This window comes from Lithobates pipiens, unplaced genomic scaffold, assembly GCF_037356315.1.
Source record: "Lithobates pipiens isolate NorthernLeopardFrog02 unplaced genomic scaffold, aLitPip1_a1.2 Scaffold_16, whole genome shotgun sequence".
Taxonomy (NCBI): domain Eukaryota; kingdom Metazoa; phylum Chordata; class Amphibia; order Anura; family Ranidae; genus Lithobates; species Lithobates pipiens.
The window spans coordinates 42,997,763-43,019,748 of NW_027507748.1; the positions used below are offsets into that span (position 1 = coordinate 42,997,763).

A 21,986-nucleotide genomic window follows, 5' to 3' on the forward strand; every position below is an offset into this window, starting at 1 on the left:
CAGCAGAGCCACTAGGTACTCACGAGTCTGCCGTTCCTGGCCGCCATAGTCGCCACCGCATCAGTACAGGCTGCAGCAACTTCCAATCCAGTCCTCACGTCGGCACCTGGCCCTCTCTCTTCACAGCTCTGCCTTTGCAATTTGTAGAGTGTGCCAATGCTGGGACAAGATCATCCAGTGCCCAGGGCAAACTCCTCACCCCCATATGCCCCCTTCTAGCACAAATGCCTCCCCCTCAGCACAAATCCTCACTCCCCACATCCCACCTACAACATAAATCCACAAATTCACTTACCTCCAATCCCCCCTCTCAGCACAGACTCCTGTCCCCTCCGTCTCCCCCTAGCAGCAAAAATCCCACCTTTCAGCACAAATCCTCACCCTCATATAACCCCTTCCAGGACTAATTCCCCTTCTCAGCACAAACCCTTGCCTTCACCTTCTTTCCTCGGACACATCCTCCGCCATCTCCCCATCCCAGCATAAATTCTCCCTTTCATCACAAATCCTCTCATCTCCCCTTCTCGGCATAAATTCTCTCTCTCATCACAAATCCTCTCTCATCTCCCCCTCCCAGCATAAATTCCCCCCTCTTAGCAAAAATCATCCCCCCTCTCCCCCTCCCAGCAAAAAAATTCCCCCTCTCAGCAAAAATCCCCCCCCCCCCATCTCAAACCTGTGCCTCCTTCTCTTCTCTCCCAGTACAAATCCTCCCCCTATCAGCATATATTACCCCTCTTAGAAAAAAAAACCTCCCCCATCTCCCCCTCCCAGCAAAAATCCCCCCTCTCATCACAAATCCTCCCCCATCTCAAACCGCCTCCTTCTCTCCTCTTCCAGTACAAATCCCCCTCCCATCTCCTTCTCCTGTTCTGTAAGAGCAGCCTGATATGCTGGGACTTGTAGTGCTCTGGATTATAGGGGACTGAAGAATGGCAGCCTACTCTGCTGGGACTTATAGTGCCCTCTGTGGGGGACTGAGGATTCCTCAGTCCACCCACAGTCTAGGGCACTACAAGTTCCAACATAGGAGGCTGCCATATCTCAGCCCCCAACAGAGGGCACTACAAGTTCCAGCAGAGTAGGCTGCCACCAGTCATCCAAACACAGCATGGGGAGACCGCACAGCCTTTCACCCCCATACACTTCTCCCCACTCTCCCCTTACAATAGTGTCCTCGGCTTTTGGCTGCCCCTCTTCAGAGTCTGGGCGGCATGTCAAACTGCATGGTGGGGCAGTGGGCGGGATTTCCCCTTGTCAGACACGTCCCCCCTCCCAGACTCCGGCGCAGCAAACAAGGCTGGAGATCACTCCAGCACCGCTCACACACCTCAGTAGCTGTGGGCAGCAGCGGCCGGATCTACAGACTGGGCATCGGCAGATGCGGCTGCCGACTTCCTTCCTGCACTGTGTCCTTATGTCCTTCACTATGCGGCGATGCTGGACATCGGCGCTTAGTAAAGGATCGGCTCGGGCGGCTCTAGTCTGCAAAGGGAACGGCGTTCCTGCTGTGAAAAAAGTGCAGGGACGCCGTTCCCACGCGTTCCCGCAGGACTCGAGCCCTGGATATTACTCTTCCTACCTTTAATTCTGCTGGGAGTCAGGATCTTCATCCTCTCGACATGGGAGTTATTCTGAAACGATACTTGGAGGCAACAGCTTCTTTCCGGCAATCGGATTATCTTTTTGTTCTTTTTCACGGTAAAAACAAAGGCCTTAGGGCTTCGGTCAGATCCATCTCCACGTGGGTGGTTCAGGCGATCCAGTGGGCTTATAAAGAGAAGGGCTTGGCTCCTCCTGAGGCGGTTTATGGCACATTCCACGAGAAGTCTCTCTACTTCTTGGGCAGCTTCACGTCATGTGGCTCCTGAGGTTATCTGCAAAGCTGCCTCTTGGTCATCCATTCATACATTTATGGCTCACTATTGTGTCGAACCTGCCAGTTTATCTTCCGTTGATTTTGGTTTAAAGGTGCTGTCGGTTGACAGTGTTAAATTAATTTTTGTTCAGCATTTTTTGCCCACCCGAGTGTGTTTGGCGAGTTATTTCCCACACGTTGCTGCCATGGAGTCTGTCAGGAAAACGGAAAATTCCTATCAAAATACTTACCGTAATTTTCCTTTCCTGATGGACTTCATGGCAGCAGGAGTTCCCTCCCAAAATGGCTGGAGTAGGCTAGTTACCGAACACGGCCATGGGCAGGGAGCAAAGATTTATGGGAGTGGTGTCCTATAGGGTAGTGGAGGCGGGACTTAACCCACACGTTGCTGCCATGGAGTCCATCAGGAAAGGAAAATTACGGTAAGTATTTTGATAGGAATTTTCCGTTTTCTTTTGGTGGTATTTGATCACAGCTGGGGTTTTATTTTTTGCTAAACAAACAAAAAAAGATGGAAAATGTTGAAAAAAAAAAAAACATGTTTAATAGTTTGTTATAAAATTTTGCAAACAGGTAATTTTTCTGCTTCATTGATATGCGCTGATGAGGCGGCACTGGTGAGCACTGATAGGCTGCACTGGTGGGCACTAATAGGCACAGTTAAGGCGGGAAACTGATGGGGACAGATAAGTCAGTACTGATGACCACTGATAAGATGGCACTGATGGGCCCTGATGGGTGGCACGGATCGGTAGCATGGATGGGTGGCACGGATGGGCACCGATAGGTACCACTGATACATGGCACTGATGGGCACGGATAGGCACTGATAGGTGGCACTGGTGTGCAGCAGCACTGTCCAGGCACTGATTGTGGGCACTGATATGTGGTACTGTGGGCACTGACAGGTGGCATTTGTAGGGGGCAAAGGTGGGCACATCACAGTGATCAGGACTAATGTCACGCTCAGGGGCGGACTGACAACTCATGGGGCCCCCGGCCAATAGGAGATTATGGGGCCACACAGTATAGACACACACAGTATACATTCACGCAGCATACACATACATGTACACACAGTATACACAGACATGTTTCTATTGGCTGAGAAGGTACTGGAGAGGTGGGGCAGCTATAATCTCAGGATTTTTAGACCAAAAGGATGTCGGTAAGGGACATTTCAGAGACAGATGTAAAAAAAACGCAAATTTTTACATACTGTCGCTGGTTTTACTGAGGCTGGCAACCCTGATGGGGCCCCCTAGTGGCCCGGGGCCCTTGGGCAGTGCCCGAGTGGCCAAATGGTCAGTCTGCCCCTGGTCACGCTCATTGCTGCCGGTGATCGGCTTTTTTTCCTCCTCGCGCTGTCAGCGTGAGGGGAAAAAATAGCCAATTACCGGCTGTGTTGACATCACATGATCAGCTGTCATTGGCTGACAGCTGATCACGTGGTAAGGGGTCGGGATTGACCCCTTACTCCAATCTGTGATCAGACGAGTCTCAGACTGGCTGATCACAGAGCGCACCGCGTGCTCCCTTCAGGAGGCGTGCAGGCCGCTCGTGCACGGGACGATGTCAATAGACGTCATCCCGGCAATGCAGGTCCGAGCTGTAGCCGTCATTCTGCTATAGCGCACATCCCTAGTGGTTAAAAGAGCAAAAATATTTGTATGAATAAATGTTAATAACTATGGTGTAATAAAGAAACAAGAAACATAAAGAAATCCAACACCTTTTTTTAGTTACACCTCTTATGGAGGTTTTACTGTTATGTTTTGTGTTGATTTACGTTAGGACCTTGTCTTAAGAGGTCCAATTCCTATTTTCTTTTGTTATGTGTTTTATCTGGTTTTAGGTCAAGTAAACAGATTTCGGTACACCATGCAGCCAATTGTCCACCTTGCATCCAGCCTTAAAATGGTTTAGGATACTATACTGTCTAATCTCATACGTGCCATGATTTGACAATGAGGATTGATATTGTCATATACACACAGTGTGCATTGAAAAAGTATTCACACCCCTTGAAATTTCCCACATTTTGTCATGTTACAACCAAAAACGTAAATGTATTTTATTGGGATTTTATGTGATAGACCAACACAAAGTGACACATAATTGTGAAGTGGAAGGAAAATCATAAATGGTTTTCAAGATTTCTTTACAAATAAATATGTGAAAAGTGTGGGGTGTATTTGTATGGCGCCCCCCGGAGTCAATACTTTGTAGAACCTCCTTTCTCTGCAATTACAGCTGCAAGTCTATTTGGGGATGTCTCTACCAGCTTTGTACATCTAGAGAGGGACATTTTTTCCCATTCTTCAATGCAAAATATCTCAAGCTCTGTCAGATTGGATGGAGAGCATCTGTGATCAGCAATTTTCAAGTCTTGCCACAGATTCTCAATTGGATTTAGGTCTGGACTTTGACTGGGCCATTCTAACACATGAATATGCTTTGATCTAAACCATTCCATTGTAGCTCTGGCTGTATGTTTCGGGTCGTTGTCCTGCTGGAAGGTGAACCTCTCCAGTCTCAAGTCTTTTGCAGACTCTGACAGGTTTTCTTCTAAGATTGCCCTGTATTTGGCTCCATCCATCTTCCCATCAACTCCGACCAGCTTCCCTGTCCCTGCTGAAGAAAAGCATCCCCACCACATGATGCCGCCACCACCATGTTTCACAGTGGGGATGGTGTGTTCAGGTTGATGTGCAGTGTTAGTTTTCCACCACACAAAGTGTTTTAATTAAAATTAAAATGTTGGTCTCCTCTGACCAGAGCACCTTCTTCCACATGTTTGCTGTGTCCTCCACATGGCTTCTCGAAAACTGCACACTGGACTCCTTATGGCTTTCTTTCACCAATGACTTTTTTCTTGTCACTCTTCCATAAAGGTCAGATTTGTGGAGAGCACGACTAATAGTTGTCCTGTGGACAGATTCTCCCACCTGAGCTGTGGATCTCTGCAGCTCCTCCAGAGTTACCATGGACCTCTTGGCTCTTCTCTGATGAATGCTCTCCTTGCCCGGCCTGTCAGTTTAGGTGGACGGCCATGTCTTGGTAGGTTTGCAGTTGTCCCATACTCTTCCCATTTTTGGATGATGGATTGAACAGAGATCCTTGAGATCTTCAAAGCTTGGGATTTTTTTTTATAACCTGACCCTGCTTTATACTTCTCCACAACTTTATCCCTGACCTGTCTGGTGTGTTCCTTGGCCTTCATGATGCTGTTTGTTCACTAGATTTTAGTTATCAGAGTAAAGGGGGCTGAATACAAATGCAGACCACACTTTTCAGATATTTATTTGTAAAATAATTTGAAAACCGTTTATATTTTTCTTCCACTTCACAATTATGTGCCACTTTGTGTTGGTCTATTACAAAAAAATGCCAATAAAATACTTTTATGTTTTTGGTTGTAACATGACAAAATGGGGAAAATTTCAAGGGGTATGAATACTTTTTCAAGGCACTGTATATGTATTCTACGCTCTTTCATCGATTATTATTACAATATTATAGTCAAAGACAAGCTGCATGAGTTAATATGTTTGTAATGATCCGATAGTCTATTCGTTGTACAGTACGATATTTCTGTTCTCAATAAAAACTTTTATTGTAAAAAAGAAATCCAACATGTTTCTGGAGTTACAAACTTCCTATCAGGGCTTAAAAAGAGTACAAATATTATTTAAAAGTTTTAGGAAAATTATTTAAAAATGCAAATAAAAAAATAAAAAATGGTATTAAAAGAGTAAAAGTATTATTAAGAAATTATGTAATTAATTAAAAATGTAAATTCAATTTTTTTTTTAAAAGAGTACAAATATTTATAAAAAAAAAAAAAAAAAAACAATAAATGTAACAAAGAAATACAGCACGTTTCAGAGGTTACAAACTTCCCATCAGGGCAAAAAAAAAGAGTACAAATATTAATTTTAAAAAATATATAAATTTTATTTAAAATTGAAAATTAAAAAATGATATTAAAATTGTACAAATATTATTTAAAAAGTGTACAATTATTTTTAAAAGACTGTGAACAAGAAAGCCAACAAGTTTCTGGAATTACAAACTCCCCATCGGGGCTTAAAAAGAATACAAATATAAGTTAAAGTTATTTGACAATTATTTAAAAATGCTAATAAAAAATGATATTAAAAGAGTAAAAATATAATTTAATAAATTATGCGATTAATTAAAAAAATTGAATCTATTTTAAAAGAGTACAAATATTTGCATGAATAAATGTTATTAACTATAATGTATTTAAGAAACAATAAATGTAACAAATAAATACAGCATGTTTAAGGGGTTACAAACTTCCCATCAGTGCTTCCAAAAAAAGAATACAAATATAATTTAAAAGAATATATAACAATTATTAAAAATTTTTAATTAAAAAATTATTATACATTATTATATTATTGTTAAAAAATAATTAACATCGTACAAATATTATTAAAAAAAAAACACATTTTTTTTCTTATTTTTTGTTGTTGTTGTGTGGGATGATTGGAATAGGAGATAATGTCGGGGATCCTGTGTAGGCAATAGAGGAAAGATGGAAGGCTATAGAAAGGGAAGATGGATCCCAATATAAGGAAATATTGCCCTTTATCAGAGACATAGGATATAGTTAAAAAGTAAGATATATAAATGTATATGTATTTGTATATGTTAAAAAAATATATATTTTAAAAGAGTACAAGTATTTGTATGTTAAAAAAATCTATAGTTCAAGGAATAGATAAATAAATAAATAAATAAATGCAATAAAAGAAATACAACATGTTTAAGGGGTTACAAACTTCCCATCAGATGCTTAAAAAAAAAAAAAAAGAATAGTAGAAATATTTTTTTTTTAAATGTTAAAATGAAAAAATGATATTAAAATTGTACAAAAATTTTCAAGGACATCTCCTAATTATTTAATATGTGATGTTGCTGTTTCCTTTTTATTCCCTGTTTTTAATAAAATATTTTGAAAAATTAAATAAAGAAAGAATTAAAAACAATTGTTTAAAAAAAAAAAAACTATTTTAAAAGATACAAATATTTGTATGTTAAAAAAGCTATAGTGCAAGGAAAAATAATAATAAATAAATAAATGTAACAAAGAAATACAACATGTTTAAGGGGTTACAAACTTTCCATCAGGTGCTTAGAAAAAAAAAGTACACATTTTATTTTTCTAAATATATAAAAATAATTTTAAATTTTAAACTAAAAAATTATATTAAAATTGTACAAATATTATTTAAAAAGTGTACAATTATTTAAAAAAAAATATTTTAGAAAAAGAGTAAAAGTATTTGTATGTTAAAAAATCAATAGTTCAAGGGAAAAAAAAAACTTATAAATAAATGTAACAAAGAAATACAACATGTTTAAGGGCTTACAAACTTCCCATCAGGTGCTTAGAAATAAAAGAGTACAAATATTATTTTTCTAAATACATAAAAATTATATATGAAAATGAATAAAAAGGTTATTGAATACAAATATTATTTAAAAAAGTGTAAAATGTATTAAAAATATATATTTTAAACGAGTACAAGTATTTGTATGTTAAAAAATATATAGTTCTAGGAAAAAATATAATAAATAAATAAATGTAACAAAGAAGTACAACATGTTTAAGGGGTTACAAACTTCCCATCAGGTGCTTAGGAAAAAAAAAAAAGAGTACAAATAATTTTTTTTAAATTAAAAAATGATATACAAATTGTACAAAAATTTCCAAGGATATCTCCTATTTATTTAATATGTGATATTGCTGTTTCCTTTTTATTCCCTGTTTGTAATAAAATATTTTGAAAAATGAAATAAAGAAAGAATTAAAAAAAAAAATTGTAAATTAAAAAATTATTTAAAAAGCGTACAATTATTTAAAAAAAAACTATTTTAAAAGAGTACAGGTATTTGTATGTTAAAAAATCTATAGTGCTAGGGAAAAAAATAATAAATAAATAAATGTAACAAAGAAATACAACATGTTTAAGCCCTTGTACACACGGTCGGAGATTCCGACGGAATGTGTCCTATCGGACCGTTTTGTCAGATAATCCGACTGTGTGTGGTCTCCATCGGGCTGTTTCCGTCGGAGTATCCGACGGACCAAGTTTTCCAACTTGTCCGTAAAATTTTCCGACAAAATGCTCCGATCGGACATACTCCGATCATGTGTAGCCTACTCCGACGGACAAAGTGCCACGCATGCTCAGATCAAATTCCTACACCAAAGCTATTGGCTACTAGCCTGAATATAGTGCCATCATAATGAAATAACGTCATCACGTTATGTACAATCGGATTTTGTCCGACCGTGTGTATGCAACAGTTTCAGACAAAGGGTACAAGGGCTAAGAGGTTAAAAACTTCCCATCAGGTGCTTAGAAAAAAAAAAAAAAGTACAAATTAAATTTTTCTAAATATATAAAAATAATTTTAAATTTTAAATAAAAAAAATGATATTAAAATTGTACAAATATTATTTAAAAACTGTACAATTATTAAAAAAAACTATTTTAGAAAAAGAGTACAAGTATTTGTATGTTAAAAAATATATAGTTCAAAGGAAAAAAAAATAATATATAAATAAATAAATGTAACAAAGAAATACAACATGTTTAAGAGGTTACAAACTTCCCATCAGGTGCTTAGAAAAAAAAAGTACAAATTAAATTTTTCTAAATATATAAAAATAATTTTAAATTTTAAATAAAAAAATGATATTAAAATTGTACAAATATTATTTAAAAACTGTACAATTATTTAAAAAAAAAACTATTTTAGAAAAAGAGTACAAGTATTTGTATGTTAAAAAATATATAGTTCAAAGGAAAAAAAATAATATATAAATAAATAAATGTAACAAAGAAATACAACATGTTTAAGAGGTTGCAGACTTCCCATCAGGTGCTTAGAAAAAAAAAAGTACAAATTTAATTTTTCTAAATATATAAAAATAATTTTACATTTTAAATTAAAAAAAAATGATATTAAAATTGTACAAATATTATTTAAAAACTGTACAATTATTAAAAAAAAACTATTTTAGAAAAAGAGTACAAGTATTTGTATGATAAAAAAATATATAGTTCAAGGGAAAAAAATAATATATAAATAAATAAATGTAACAAAGAAATACAACATGTTTAAGAGGTTACAAACTTCCCATCAGGTGCTTAGAAAAAAAAGTACAAATTTAATTTTTCTAAATATATAAAAATAATTTTAAATTTTAAATAAAAAAATGATATTAAAATTGTACAAATATTATTTAAAAACTGTACACTTATTGAAAAAAAACTATTTTAGAAAAAGAGTACAAGTATTTGTATGTTAAAAAAATATATAGTTCAAGGGAAAAAAAATAATATATAAATAAATAAATGTAACAAAGAAATACAACATGTTTAAGAGGTTACAAACTTCCCATCAGGTGCTTGGAAAAAAAAAAGTACAAATTAAATTTTTCTAAATATATAAAAATAATTTTAAATCTTAAATAAAAAAAATGATATTAAAATTGTACAAATATTATTTAAAAACTGTACAATTATTTAAAAAAAAAATATTTTAGAAAAAGAGTACAAGTATTTGTATGTTAAAAAATATATAGTTCAAGGGGAAAAAAATAATATATAAATAAATAAATGTAACAAAGAAATACAACATGTTTAAGAGGTTACAAACTTCCCATCAGGTGCTTGGAAAAAAAAAAGTACAAATTAAATTTTTCTAAATATATAAAAATAATTTTAAATCTTAAATAAAAAAAATGATATTAAAATTGTACAAATATTATTTAAAAACTGTACAATTATTTAAAAAAAAAACTATTTTAGAAAAAGAGTACAAGTATTTGTATGTTAAAAAATATATAGTTCAAGGGAAAAAAATCATATATAAATAAATAAATGTAACAAAGAAATGTTTAAGGGGTTACATGTTCAGGTGCTTAGAAATAATAGAGTACAAATATTATTTTTCCAAATACATAAAAATGATATATAAAAATAAATAAAAAGGACATTGAATACAAACATTATTTAAAAAGTGTACAATTATTGAAAAAAATATATTTTAAAAGAGTACAAGTATTTGTATGTAAAAAATATATAGTTCGAAAAAATAATAATAAATGTGATGTACAAAAAATAACTAAAAAATAAACAGCACAAAAATCGAAGCACTTGAATAGCAGAGCATTCGGGCCATATACTCGCGGCGCTATTGTTTCCCTGTGACAATGTGACTTCCTATGCGATAGATTGCGATGCTTTTATTAAATATAGAGTGGCCTAAAGTCAGAGGAAGTCCTGAACCGGGGCCAAGAGACTCTGTTCTCTCCCGTCTGCTCAGCATCACATTTCTATCCCCAGCCAGTCCTAGGAAGGGAGAGCAGGCGGGTCAGCTGCTTCTCTGTGTCTGAGCCGGCAGTCCCACAACACAGCAAATAGTCACAAGAAAGGACGTTTTCGGAGAGACGTCCAGGACCCCCCCGGTGGCTCACCATGCCCTACAACTGCCAGCTGATGGTGGCACCGGCTCTTACCACCGGCAACGTCTCCTAAGAAGACCCGTCTATAGAGAAGGGAGGGAGAGGGAACATCTCAGCATGCCACAAGGAGCTGAGCCGTCCATCGCTGTTGACCCTTCACTGAGCGACTCGCTCTTCCTTCATCTAGTCCTGGGACCCCAGTGACCCCACAAGGTAAACCCAATAGTTTTTTATTTTATTTTTTTTATCTATAATGAGATTATCCGTGGCACTGAGATCAGGAGAAACTCATTCCAAATGTTCTGAACTTTGCCATGAATGTCTTCTTCATGTATCAAATTATGTGGAAGAAATTGGGACGGGGCGGTCAGAGGTCGACTTCTGCGACTTGTACGGACGCTTATTTTGGTGATTTTCTATTGGTTAGTTCAATATGTTCCTTACCCTTTAGGCTCGGGACGCACTACGGCCACCTGAAGGTCTCGCAAGCGCAGGGTGCAACTTTGCTGGAGGGGGGGCGACCTCCTGTACTAATTTGATACGACTTTGAAGTGACTTTTAGAGAATGCCTGGGTAATGTTGGGTCCGAATTCGATTAAGGCACTTGTGTAACTTGTCCTTGCGACTTGGGACTGCAAAGTCGCATGACAAGTCCTACCCCATGATTTCCAATGAGTGCCGTTCATATCTCTGTGACTTCAACGTAATCCCTGAACTAATTTGGTCTGACTTTTGATGCGACTTGAGGTCCATAGACCTCAAGATTACACAGGCATTGCTTCAAGTCGCATCAAAGTCACGTTAAAGTCGCTGCAAAAAAAGCACAGCAAAGTCATCTGACTTTCAGGTCGCACAAGTAAGAAAGGGGTCTTATATAGATGAGGATCTGACTTCCATTAAAGTCTAGGGGCACAAGTCGCATAGAAGTCGTCTTGAAGTAGTATAAGAACCTTTTCTAAAGTTGGAGTGACTTTAGTCTTAATGTTAATTAAGACAGATATCTACTAACACAACTTGTGTGACTTATCCTGCGACTTGGGTCTACAAAGTCGCACACAACAAGTCCTACCCCATGATTTCCAATGAGTGCCGTTCATATCTCTGTGACTTCAACGTAGTCCCTGTACTACTTTGGTCTGACTTTTGATGCGACTTGAGGTCCACAGACCTCAAGATTACACAGGCATTGCTTCAAGTCGCATCAAAGTCACGTTAAAGTCGCTGTAGAAAAAAGCACAGCAAAGTCGTCTGACTTTCAGGTCGCACAAGTAAGAAAGGGGTCTTATATAGATGAGGATCTGACTTCCATTAAAGTCTAGGGGCACAAGTCGCATAGAAGTCGTCTTGAAGTAGTATAAGAACCTTTTCTAAAGTTGGAGTGACTTTAGTCTTAATGTTAATTAAGACAGCTATCTACTAACACAACTTGTGTGACTTATCCTGCGACTTGGGTCTACAAAGTCGCACAACAAGTCCTACCCCATGATTTCCAATGAGTGCCGTTCATATCTGTGTGACTTCAAAGTTTCCCTTGCACTACTTTGGTCTGATTTTTTATGTGACTTGAGGTCCATAGACCTCAAGATTACACAGGCATTGCTTCAAGTCGCATCAAAGTCCTGTTAAAGTCGCCGCAAAAAAGCACGGCAAAGTCACCTGACTTTCAGGTCGCACAAGTAAGAAAGGGACCTTATATAGATGAGGATCTGACTTCCATTAAACTCGATGGGCACAAATCGCATAGAAGTCACCTTGAAGTAGTATAAGAACCTTTTCTAAAGTTGGAGTGACTTTAATAGTGTTAATTAAGACAGCTATCTACTAACATGACTTGTGTGACTTATCCTGCGACTTGGGACTGCAATCGTAGTCGTACCCAATGCAAGTCGTACCCAATGATTTCCAATGAGTGCCGTTCATATCTGTGCGACTTCAACGTAGCCCCTGCACTACTTTGGTCCGACTTTTCATGCAACTTGAGGTCAAGTCGCATCAAATTCACGTCAAAGTTGCTGCAAAAAAAGCGCCGCAAAGTCGCAGCAGAGTCGCCCGACTTTCAGGTCGCACGAGTAAGAAAGGGGCCCTTAATAGCTGAGGATCTGACTTGAAGGCGACTTCCATTAAAGTCTATGGGCACAAGTGGCATAGAAGTCTCATTGAAGAGGTATAAGAACCTTTTCTAAAGTTGGAGCGACTTTAGTAGCGTTAATTAAGACAGCTATCAACTTGTGCGACTTGGGACTGTAAAGTCACATGAAAAGTTGTACCCCATGATTTCCAATGAGTGCCGTTCATAGCTGTGCGACTTCAACGTAGTCCCTGCACTACTTTGGTCACACTTTGATGCGACTTCAGGTCCAAAGACCTCAAGATTACACAGGCATTGCTTCAAGTCACATTAAAGTCATGTCAAAATCATGGCAAAGTCGCACAACTTTCAGGTCGCACAAGTGTGAAAGGGGCCTTCCATATGTTTTCACATGTCATGCGACTTGGGGGTCTCACAAGTCGGATCCCAAGTCGCAGAAGTGTGAACCAAGCCTTAGATCATCTTTAGGCTTCATTCACACGGCCAGCGTTGAATCGCAAGGCAGATTTGTCATGATTCTGCCTGTGATTTGAAAGCGCCGATGTGTGAATGACAAATCACGCGACTCCCATCTGAGATGCCATTCATTTGAACGACACTTAAAATCGCGGTGCAATAAATCGCAATGCAATTGAAGCAACCCGCATCGCATGAAGCATGTCGCTCCAAAACTTTTTTTTTGGAGCGACATGCTTCACGTGATGCGGTTGTGCCGCGATTGCAGAGCGATTTATCGCACCACAATTTTATGTGTCATTCAAATGAATGGCATCTCAGATGTGAGTCGCGTGATTTGTCATTCACACATCGGCGCTTTCACATCGCAGGCAGAATTGCGCCAAATCTTCCCTTGCGATTCAAAACGCTGGCCGTGTGAATGCAACCTAAAAAATACGAGAAGCAACGAAATTAACTTTACGTTTTTCTTTCTCTTTTTTTTTTTTTTGTTGTAAACAAATAATGCAACATTCACAGTAACCTTCTGCGTTTCTTTTGTTTTTTTAATTGCAGGAAGAATTATCTGTGAGATATAAATAAATTTTATGTGCACCAGATCACGTTTTCCTGCGATTAAGAGTGCATTCACGTTTTGCGTTTTGGGAACGCTTGCAAAGTTGCGTCACGCATTTGGCAGCACATTGATTTCAGCGGGTGGCCCGATGCGTGGCAAAGTATCTCATGTACCTCTTTGAACGTTGAGCTGCTTGCGACTTTTGCCGCCCTTTTTTTTGTTGCCGTGTTTCAAGGGTGCGCTTTTATGCACGTTGACGTAATGCTAAAAGTGTGAATGCAGCCTCGGGTTCACAATATGAGCCGCATGTGAATCGCATTGGAAAACGCATGGCATTCCCGTGTAATTCACATGAGGTTCAGTGCAGTGTCGTTTCATTTTGAATGGGTTTAAACTGCACCGCATCACACCAAAGAGTTGCAGGCACCTTTTCTGGAGCCGCACCGCAACAACATCGCATGGTTGTCTTGTCCCATGCAATCTGGTGCGATCTGGGCAGGCAAACGCACTGCGTTTAGTATTGAAGCCTGCAGTGGGATTGCAAAATGCAGTGTGATTGGATTGTGGTGCAGGAAATGCACATGGATCGCAACGTTTCCTGCACTGCATTGGTGTGAACCAATGAGTTAGAATCACACTGCATCACGCCAAAGATGTGCAGGCACCTTTTTTTGGAGCCGAATCGCAACTGGATCGCATGGCTATTTTGTCCCATGCAATCCGATGTGATCCGGTGCAAGAAAACACATCGACTGCGTTTAGGGTGTCATTAAATTTGTATTGGCACTCCCAGTGGATCCCGAGGGCATTGCGATTGGAATGTGGTGCAGGAAATACACACGGATGGCGGCGTTTCCTGCACTGCATTGGTGTGAACCAATGGGTTTGAATCACACCGCATCAAACCAAAGATGTGCAGGCACCTTTTTTTGGAGCCGTACTACAAACGGATCGCATGGCTGTTTTTTTTCCACGCCATCCAGTGAGATCCAGTGCGGTGCATTTAGGGTGTCATTAACTTTGTATTGGCGCCGCCCAGTGGATCGCAAGGGAAGTGCGATTGGAATGTGGTGCAGGAAATGCAAAAGGATCATGACGTTTCCCGCACGGCATTGGTGTGATCCAATGGGTTTGAATCGCACCGTATCACACCAAAGATGTGCAGACACCTTTTTTTGGAGCCGCACCGCAACTTGATCACATGGTTTTGTCACATGCAATCCGGTGCAGGCAAACGCACTGCGTTTGGGGGGTGTCATTTACTTTGTATTAATGCCAGCAGTGGATCGCAAGGGCAGTGTGATTGGAATGGGGTGCAGGAAATGCACGCGGATCGCAGCGCTTCCCACACTGCATTGGTGTGAACCCAGGCTCCATTGACATCTGTTGAAACTTGTTTAGATTAGAGCTGCACGATTCTGGTCAAAATGAGAATCACGATTTTTGAGCATAAAATAAAAAGATCACAATTCTCTTGCGATTCTCGCGGCATAAAATCTTTCACATTATACAAAACAAATTGGGCTAACTTTTACTGGATATTTTTTTTTGTTTTTTTTTAATTCATTAAAGTGTCATTTTCCCCCCAAAAAATAGCATTTGAACGACTGCTGCGCAGATACAGTGTGACATAAAATATTGCAACAACCACCATTTTATTCTCTAGGGTCTCTACTAAATATATATATGTTTGGGGGTTCTAAGTAATTATCTAGCAAAAAAAATAAATAATGATTTTTAACTTGAAGCCAACAAATGTCAGAAAAAGGTTTTTAAAGCGGAAGACCCACAAATCTTTTTTTTTTTTTTTTTAAGCCAGCAGCTACAAATACTGCAGCTGCTGACTTTTAAAATAAGGACACTTACTTGTCCCAGGATCCAGCGATGTCAGCATCCAAGACTGACCCGTCCCTCGGTCCTCTGATGCTGCTGCCGCCATTTTTGGTTTGGGAATCAGGAAATACCGGTTCCCTACTGAGCATGCACGAGTCACGCAGCGCAATCCAAATGTTCCCTGCTGTCTCTGGGATCCGTGTGTGTCCCAGCAGACAGCGCAGGGGGATGGGAAGAGGTGTAGACTCCCGTGGGAGTCTATGCCTGGGAGTGGGCGCAAGTACATGGCTTAGACAGGTATCTGCACACCCCCTCCCCCCTGAAAGGTGGCAAATGTGACACCGGAGGGGGTTCCGAAAAGCAGAAGTTACATTTTTGTGTGAACCTCCGCTTTAAGTGGTTAAACTTCCCTCATTTACGGACCGAAGTCTATTCCTTTGATCTAAAGGGCAAATCATTACAATGTTTATACTTAAGTTCCACCGCTAATTAACCACTTACAGACCGGACCATTTTGCTGGTCAAAGACCAGACCACTTTTTGTGATTCGTCATTGCGTCGCTTTAACTGACAATTGCGCGGTCGTGCGACGTGGCTCCCAAACAAAATTGACGTCCTTTTTTTCCCACAAATAGAGCTTTCTTTTGGTGGTATTTGACCACCTCTGTGGTTTTTATTTTTTGCGCTATAAACAAAAATAGAGCGACAATTTTGAAAAAAACGCATTATTTTTTACTTTTTGTTATAATAAATATCCCCCAAAAATATATAAAAAAACATTTTTTTCCCTCAGTTTAGGCCGATACGTATTCTTCTACATATTTTTGGTAAAAAAAAATCGCAATAAGCGATTATTGATTGGTTTGTGCAAAAGTTATAGCGTTTACAAAATAGGGATAGTTTTATGGCATTTTTATTAATAATTTTTTATTATTTTTTACTAGTAATGGCGGAGATCAGCGATTTTTATTGTGACTGCGCCATTGTGGCGGACACATCGGACATTTTTGACACGTTTTTGGGACCATTGTCATTTATACAATAATCACTGCTATATAAATGCAGTGATTCCTGTGTAAATGACACTGGCAGTGAAGGGGTTAACCAGTGGTTGGCAGTGTAGGGGTTAAGTGTTCCTAGGGGTGTGTTAACTGTGTGTTAACTGTGGGGGGGTTGGGCTTTCATTTAGTGAACACTGATCTCTGCTCCAATCACATGGAGCAGAGATCAGCGTCACTAGTTGCTAGTCAGAATTGAGAAATGCTGTTTACACGGCATTTCCTCCATTCAGCCATCCCATGAGACGATCGCGGGTACGCCCGCGGCAATCGAGTCCGCGGGACCCACGACTGGACTCGCGGGGGTCCCGACCGGCAAGCGAGCGCGCCGGCGGCGGCGCGCTCGCAATGGCAGGGCGACATTGAAGATTGGACGTACATGTACGCCAATATGCCTGCCCGTGCCATTCTGCCGACATACATCGGCGTGCGCTGGTCGGGAACCGGATAATGTTGTGATTCTTGGCAGACTGCCCAGTTTTTTTTCCTTTCTTTTGGCTGTCAGGTTTAGCAGAGCAGAAAGAATTCTCTGCATAGAAAGAATCGGGAAATACTTTGTCAAGATCGCAACTGGGGAAAAAAATCATGATAACGATTCTTAAGGATTAATCGGGCAGCTCTAGTTTAGATGTTTATGTACAGCCCCTGGGAACAAAGAATTAGATTTTTTTTTAAATGTAGCTAAACTGAGTGTACCTGAATGCAAAGCGTACATCAGACTGTTGGCTTTCAGGGAAGCGCATACTTTTCTGTATGCAATTATTGGCTCAGATTTGCCAATATTTGCACACACAGTATCTCAAAGTAAGTACACCCCTCACATTTTTGTAAATATTTTCTTCTATCGTTTCATGTTGTTCTGTCTCAAGGACATATAGTTAAACCTTCTTGTACCAATAACTTCAGATACCATATTTCTTTGATCTCAGTTTTATTAAAACAAGCCAGGTGAAACTTCAAAATAACAGATAATATACCACAATAAGTGCAATATTGCATACAATACAGCATACATTGCAGAAACAACGATATACAATATAGGATCAGATAGTAAAAATGTATTATTTAAGTTCTCTAAGGGGTGATGGCGATGGATTGAGAAAGACATCTTGCTTCCCGCAATGTCTTGTAAAAAAATAGTGAGTGGTTCACTTCCTGTGAAAATTCTACCCAGAATTCTCTGCTTATTAACAACTTCCTTAACCACTTGTTTACTGGGCACTTAAACCCCCCTCCTGCCCAGACCAATTTTCAGCTTTCAGCGCTGATGCACTTTGAATGACAATTGCGCGGTCATACAACACTGTACCCAAATGAAATTTTTATAATTTTTTTCCCAAAAATAGAGCTTTCTTTTGGTGGTATTTAATTACAGCTGGGAGTTTTATTTTTTGCTAAACAAACAAAAAAAGATGCAAAATAAAAAAAAATTTAAAATCATGTTTAATAGTTATAAAATTTTGCAAACAGGTCATTTTTCTCCTTCATTGAAATGCGCTGATGAGGCGGCGCTGGTGGGCACTGATAGGCTGCACTGTTGGGCACTGATAGGCACAGTTAAGTTGGCACTAATAGGCACAGATAAGGTGGCACCGATGGGCACAGATAAGGCAGTACTGATGGGCACAGATAAGGCGGCACTGATGGGCAAAGATGGGCACAGATGGGCGGCACAGATGGGTGGCACGGATGGGTGGCACGGATGAGTGGTACGGATGGGTGGCATGGATGGGCACTGATGGGTACCACTGATAGATGGGACTGATGGGCACTGATAGGTGGCACTGATAGGTGGCACTGATGGGCGGCACTGATGGGCACTGATGGGCACTGGTAGATGACACTGATAGGCACGGATATGTGGCACTGAGGTGCAGCACTGTTTTTGTGGCAGATTGTGGGCACTGATAGGTGGTACTGTGGGCACTGATAGGTGGCACTGTGGGCACTGATAGATGGCACTGTGGGCACTAATGGGTGGCACTGTGGGAACTAATGGGTGGCACTGATGGGGGGCACTTTTTTATTCTATAGGTGGCACTTTGAGGGGGCAGGTGGGCACTGGTAAGCTGGCCGTGATCGGGACTGATGTCCCGATCACGGCCGCCGGTGATCGGCTCTTTTTTTTTCTCCTCATGCTGACAGCGCGAGGAGGAAAAATAGCCGATTACCGGCTCTGTTTTGTCACATGATCAGCTGTCATTGGCTGACAGCTGATCACGTGGTAAGGGTCGGGATCGACCCCTTGCTCGGATCCGTGATCAGGCGAGTCTCATAGACTCGTCGATCACAGAGCGCGCCGCGCGCAGGCCGCTCGTGCACGGGGCGACGTCAATAGACGACGTCAATAGATAGATAGATAATTGATAGATACATATAATGTAGATGGATAGATAGATAGATAGATAGATAGATAGATAGATAGATAGATAGATAGATAGATAGATCGGTAGATAGATAGATAGATCGGTAGATAGATAGATAGATCGGTAGATAGATAGATAGATCGGTAGATAGATAGATAGATAGATAGATAGATAGATAGATAGATAGATGGATATTATTATTATTATACACGATTTATACAGTTTATGCAGCACTTTACAATGTATAGGAGGGGACAACACAATTACAGTACAGTTCAATACAGAAGGGACAGGAGAGCCTGGCTCGTAGAGCTTACATTCTAAAGGGAGGAGGTGGTGGTACAAAAGGTAATAGGGGAATGATTTGATGGGGTGGCTCATTGACAGTTATTAGGTGGGTGTGGGATAGGCTTTCCTGAATAAGTGAGTTTTCAGGGATCTCTTAAAGGTGGACAGGTTAGGGGCTTATCGGATATACCGGGGCAGAGAGTTCCAGAGGATGTGAGAGGCTCTGGAGAAGTCCTGAAGACGAGCATGTGAGGAGGTAACAAGTGAGCTAGAGAGCAGGAGGTCCTCGGAGGAGTGGAGGGGACGATTTGGGCGATATCTGCAGATGAGGTTGGTGATGTAGATGGGGGCGATGTTGTGGATGGCTTTGTACGTTATGTTAGCATTTTGAATTTTACACGGTGGGGTAGGGGAAGCCAGTGAAGGGATTGGCAGAGAGGGGCAGCAGTCCCGGATCGGTTAGTGAGGTGTATTAGTCTAGCAGCAACATTCATAATAGACTGAAGGGGGATAGCCTGCATAAGGGTAGGCCATTAAGGAGAGAGTTGCAGTAGTCGAGGCGGGAAATAATCAAGGAGTGAATAAGGTGCTTTGTGGTGTCATTAGTCAGGAAGGGTCGAATTCTGGAGATGTTGAGGAGGTGAAGGCGGCAGGATTTAGCCAGTGATTGGATGTGGGGGCTGAAGGAGAGGACAGAGTCAAGGATTACACCCAGCACCCTGGCATGTGTGGCAGGACCAATGGTTGTGCTGATGAACTTAATGGTAAAGTCATGAGGGGGGGGATCGGGAAGGAGGAAATATTACAAGCTCAGTTTTAGAAAGATTGAGCTTGAGAAAGTATTGTGACATCCATACTGAGATGTCATTCGGTAAATTTGAGATCCGTGAGGAGTTCGAGGGGTGAGTTGAGGAGTGGAGAGATAGATCTGGGTGTTATCGGCGTAGAGGTGGTATTAGAAGCCATGGGAGGTTATCAACTGGCCCAGGGAAGAGGTATAGTGTGAAAATAGGAGGGGCCCAAGGACAGAGCGTTGGGGTACCCCAACAGAAAGTGGAAGAGGAGCGGAGTAGATGGAGTTGTAAGTGACACTGAAAGTGCGCTGAGATAGGTAGGAGGAGAACCAGGATAAAGCAGAATCACGGAGACCAAGGGAGTGTAGTTTGCTGAGGAGGAGCAGGTGGTCAACTGTGTCGAAGGCAGCAGAGAGGTCAAAGAGTATGAGTATGGAGTAATGGCCATTGGTTTTAGCAGTGAGTAGGTCATTGGTGAGTTTTAGTAGGGCAGTTTCAGTGGAATGTTGTGGATGGAAGCCGGACTGTAGGGGGTCAAGAAGGTTGTTGTCCGTGAGGTAGCGACTCATTCGGTCATAGACGAGGCGTTTGATGAGCTTGGAGGCAAACGGGAGCAGGGAGATGGGTCTTAAGTTATTCAAACAGGTGGGGTCTAGTGAGGGTTTTTTAAGTATGGGGCTAACCAGTGCATATTTGAGCGAGGAAGGAAAGATGTTGGAGGAGAGGCAGAGGTTGAAGATGTGGGATAGGTATGAAAGAAAAAAAGAGAAAGAAAGAAAGAAAGGAAGGCACAAAAAAGACAGATTCGATAGATAGACAGACACATTTGTTAAATAATGAAAGAAAGAAAGAAAAAAAAGAAAGAAAGAAAGAAAGCTGTTAGCAAATAGGTAGATAGACACGGTTGTTAGATAATAGATAGGTGATATCTACGTATGGTAGATATTAAAATAGATAGATGCCCATAGTGTAGTATTGACACCCATAGTGTAGTATTGACAAATTTCTGAAAAAAATGCCACATTATGTCCACTAGATGGAGCTGACAATCATAGGAAATCACCGTATTAAGAAAAACACAACCAAAATTCATCACGGATGGGGGAATACTTGTCATATTCATCCAACAAATTATTTTTATAAAATAGACCCCTTAGTAAATGTAAAGTATAGTATTCAAATATGCATGAAGTAGGGTCATGTATAGGATGGATTCTGATTGGCTGCCATGGGTGCTGCACACTTAGCACTTCGCTCCTTGTAATGGCGCGTACACACGATCGGAATTCTTGTCAGAAAAGCTCTGATGGTTTTCCCGTTGGATTTCCGCTCAAACTGTATTGCCTACACACGGTCACACCAAATTCCGACTGCCAAGAACGCGGTGACGTACAACATGTACAAGGGGACTAGAAAAGGAAGTTCAATACCCAGTAGCCAATAGCTTCCATCTCGTATGAATCTGAACATGCGTGAGTTTTTGCGCGTCAGAATTGCATACACGCGATCAGAATTTCCGATAGAAAGTTTTTCCATCGGGAAAATTGAGAACATGCTCTCAAATTTTTGCTGGCGGGAATTCGGCCAGCTAAATTCCGATGCAGCATGCACACAGTCGCATTTTCCGATGAAAACCTCTCATCGGTTTTTTGCTGGCCGAAATTCCGATCGTGTGTACGCGGCATAATAGTGTAATTGGCCATCAGTGTAAGGTTTACCACACACGTTACAATCTGATTATACAATCTCTTTTGGAACGACCAACAACTGTGTAGCACAAGGGTCTGGCAGATTGGATACAATTGGATTGGACAGATTAGGTAGACCCTTATATTACATCGTTTTGGTAAATATAAAGATGTTTATACAAGGATCGTCAGATTGTAATGTATATGGTGAAAATACATGGAAATCCTGTGTAAAGCCTGGACGGTTACAGTGAGAGGGGTCTGTGCTCCGCCATGGCTTGCAGCGGAGACATTACATAGGACTGCAGCTTGGTATTAGTCTTCTGAATGTTTACAGGCAGATGCACAGGATCGGGAGTTTGTCCAAACAGTCTAGGTGTGATATTCAATTTCCCTTGTGTACACAGAAGTCAGGGTAATGTACACAGACCGACCTGCCGCAATAAGTCAAGTCGCCAGCAACGCAGGCA

At 40.3% G+C, this 21,986-nt stretch overlaps 1 protein-coding gene across 2 annotated transcripts in view; it reads left to right on the plus strand.

Moving 5' to 3' along the window:
- GJA5 (gap junction protein alpha 5) overlaps window positions 1-21,986 on the plus strand; it is a 227,894-nt gene that overhangs the window by 63,362 nt on the left and 142,546 nt on the right. The window contains exon 1 of one of the 2 annotated variants that reach the window (XM_077479798.1): window positions 10,250-10,601. The exons of the other annotated variant lie outside the window; for it this stretch is intronic. The gene's annotated coding sequence lies outside the window, so the exon portion shown is untranslated. Of the gene's footprint in view, window positions 1-10,249; window positions 10,602-21,986 lie in introns of those variants that run through there. 2 annotated transcript variants of the gene reach the window in all.